Source organism: Arachis ipaensis, chromosome B06 (genome assembly GCF_000816755.2).
Source record: "Arachis ipaensis cultivar K30076 chromosome B06, Araip1.1, whole genome shotgun sequence".
In the NCBI taxonomy this organism is placed as follows: Eukaryota; Viridiplantae; Streptophyta; class Magnoliopsida; order Fabales; family Fabaceae; genus Arachis; species Arachis ipaensis.
In genome coordinates, this window is record NC_029790.2 from 136,582,551 (window position 1) to 136,586,334 (window position 3,784).

The following is a 3,784-nucleotide window of genomic DNA, read 5'->3' on the forward strand; positions in this document are numbered from 1 at the left end:
TTATTAAAAAAATTATTAGAAAATATATGAAATTATATATCATCTAAATAATAAGGTTTAAAATTTTAAAAATTTAAATTATATTTATTTAAATTTTAAATATTTTAGAGTAAAATATGTTATTATTAATAAAAATTTGAGAGTATTATTTAACTAAATATATATAAATATACATATTAAAATTTTAAAATATTATTTGAATATATGTACTAAAAATTTGAATGAGTTACTTAAATTAAAAAATTAAAATTTAAATAGAATATAATTCTATTTAATTCAAATTATATTAGATTAAATCAAAATAGTTTAAAAAATAAATTTAAATTAGTACTGTATAAATCAATCATTTGCATAAAATTGAATTAGATTAAAAAGTATAAATCAAATTAATATTATCCAAATCGTTTAAAATTATATCATTTTTATAATTTGAATAAATTCAAAATGTACTATAAAATATAGTCTTATTTCGTTGACAATACAAATAATAAATGTAAATATATCTCACACACTCTAGGTTGGTATATATAGTGAAACTCGTGTATAAACCGTTAGATTTCTCCCACGGTTTATACATGTTTTACATTCTCACAGAAATCGTGGAACCCGTATTACAGTTTCTTCCAACATGCTTCATCAACGTAAAGTGTGAAATCCTTCCGGCGACTTAAAATCCGTGTATTTCATCAACGTGTATTTTAAATCCGTGGGACCCCTTTCACGGTTTACATAGAGAGGAATGATATGGGCAAGTAACTTTTGTGATTTATAGTCATCAAGTAGCCATCAATGATGGTTTTAATGGTATGAGATTGGTGTGAGATTTCATCCAATAGCTCACTTTTCTTTGCTGGTTATATGCTGGCCAAAATTTAACAAAGTTGCTGACCCCTAAACTTTTCCTTACATACATTTGTAAAAAAATGTATTTTCGTATCTAAATTATAAAAGTTGTATTTCCATACTTTTAAAAGATAAATATCTTTTTTCGTGAATTGCCCAACATATGTAAAGGTGCATATGCCCAGTTTTTAAATAGGTTAATATACAAGTTAACATAGATAGTCTCACTATAATTAAGCATAGAGAAATGCATAATAATGAAATAATATAAAATTCATATATATTTAAATAAGGAGATTGAAAATGAATAGTTTGTAATTTAAAAAGAGAGAAAGAATATTTCTATTATGCAAATACAATTTAAGATTATATTTGTTTACAGAGATACTGAGACAATAATATATAGACATTAAATTGTATTTAATAGAGGAAATATGAATAAAGACAATGTATCAAAAAATATTGAATTAATATTTTGTGTCTATCTACACTAACAAGGGATATAATTTATTTTTTATTTTTTTATTATTCTTGTTACTTTTTTATAATTATATTTTTTATTATTATTTTTTTGTCTTAAATTTTTTGAATTAAAAAATGAAAATAAATTAAATTTTCATACATTGTTCTAGTTTATCACCAAACAGAATACAATATCACAAAATTTTATGTCTCTATTATTTATATTTTTTTCTCAGTGTATCAACTATATATTAATGTTAATTTTTTTTATCACCTTTTAATTTCTAATGCTTGTCTTTAATTTAATCAGAAAATATAAATTAAGAATAATCTTTTTAGTTTCGTCATAATTTGAACATTTGAAAGTTTTTGTAAGAACATAAGTAGACTTTTTATATTTATATTGGCCGTACCATTACTTTGGAGTATCCATAATATAATTTATGGCAGATAGCCAAGACAACACAAACAACATTCTAAAAAAAAAAATTTATTGGTTTAACGTGAGAAGAAAAAACATAATATGACAGATTGATAGCAAAAATAAAATTTAAATATAATTTGAACTTAAAAACAAATTTAAGTTTAATTTGAATATAAAAACTAAACAAATCTCCTAATTCGGTGAGTTTTTAAATCTAAAAATTAAACTTAAATAATTAAGATGAATAAATAAAAATAATCTATGACAATGAATTAATTTTTTTCCAATTTTTTTAAATTATCTATCTAATTCTTTAACTGCTCAATAGTTTTTGCCTTGATAAACTTTTATGAATGTAGCCTCATTTGAAATTCTGCCGATATTGCCTCTAGGCTAGGTCATTCAGATCTTGCAATACTAAATAAATAAAGAAAAAAATTACATTAGATGACACACAAATAGTTTAAAGCTAAAGAATAAAAAAAAAAAAGAAACATACACACCTGTTTCTATATTGAATGACATTTTCATCTTCAAAATCAAAGAACATCTTTGTGCCATACATGGAATTTTGTAAAACTATTTTCTAAACATTTTAATTTATTGCACAAAGGGTAAAATTTCAAAAAAAAAAAAAAAACATATTTTGAGAAAATTGTGAATGAATATTATCGTTAAATAACTCCGCTCTAGCAAATTATAGGACGACAATAACTCCATCCTTATTGCTAGAACTCAAAAATATGGTTCTGAAAAATCGGATCGGACCGGTTGGTCGGATCGGTCTAACCACGAATTGGACATTTTTTGTGGTTCGTTTAAAAGAAAAAAGTCACAAATTAAAAATTATTTGTAAACCGTTGAACCGGCCAGTCGGACTGAACTGAGACCCAATCGATTTTACTTAAACAGTGCTGTTTGAAGTTTAATAGGAAAAAAAAAAACCTTGAAACCCTACCCAGCTACCCTTTTTTCTTCTTCAGAGAGCTGCCACTTGAAACCCTAACTTCTCCACCAGCGCCGCAAGGACTGCCGTCGTCCATCAAGCTCAGGCACCACCTTCGTCGTCTGGTCGTCTGGTCGTCCGCCCTTCTTCTTCATTCAACAATCGCACCTCTTTTCTCGAATTCGGTGTCAATCCCTAGTCTTCGTCTGCAGATGAAATAATTTTTATTCTATCTAACTAAAATTGTAATGCAAATGAAATAAAATTGTAAGTTTATTTATTCACTATAAATTTAAAAATATGAAATATAAAATTTAATATTTCATCTTCTTTTAGGTTTGTTTAGGGTAAAACCATTTATAATGGGGATGGTACATTATATTTTTAGACCATTGTGAGAATTTTACAAATTTATTAAATATTCCAAAACTCAATCATATAGAGTAGTTTTTTTTTTTTTTTTGCTTAATTTATTATACTCCAATGAAATCATCAATTTTTTTGTGGTTGGTTTGGATAATGTTTAAAACGTCCAGTAAAAAATTGGTTGAATCAACAATTAATTGATGAATTGACAAAATCGAACAAGTTATTTTAAATTTTCGATTTAGTGATGACCCTCGAAACGACGCAGCTTTAGATTAAAAAAAAAAATAATAGTCTTGCTCTTCTTTCTTTAAAGCTCAAACCCTAAATTTATTTAGGAATGACAAAACCCCCGGTGAAACGAATATCTACAGGAATTTACTGTCGAAGAACAAATATGGGAACTGTAAAAACCCGTGTAATATCTGCATATGTGAAGAGACTAAAATAAAATGCCCTTTATTAATTATTATATCGTTTTACTAGAAAACCAACTAAAAATGGACCTAACCCTAAAAATAAATATAGAGTAAAGTATCATTTTTGTCTCAACATTTGGGGTAAGTTCCAAAGTTGTCCCTAACATTTCAATCGTTCTATTTAAGTCCCTAACGTTTCAAAATTGACTCAATGTTGTCCTACCATTAGGGATCCGTTAATAGAATTGACGGCAGGACAAAATTGAGACGATTTTGAAACATTAGGGACTTAAATAGGACGAAAACGTTAGGGACAAAAACGAT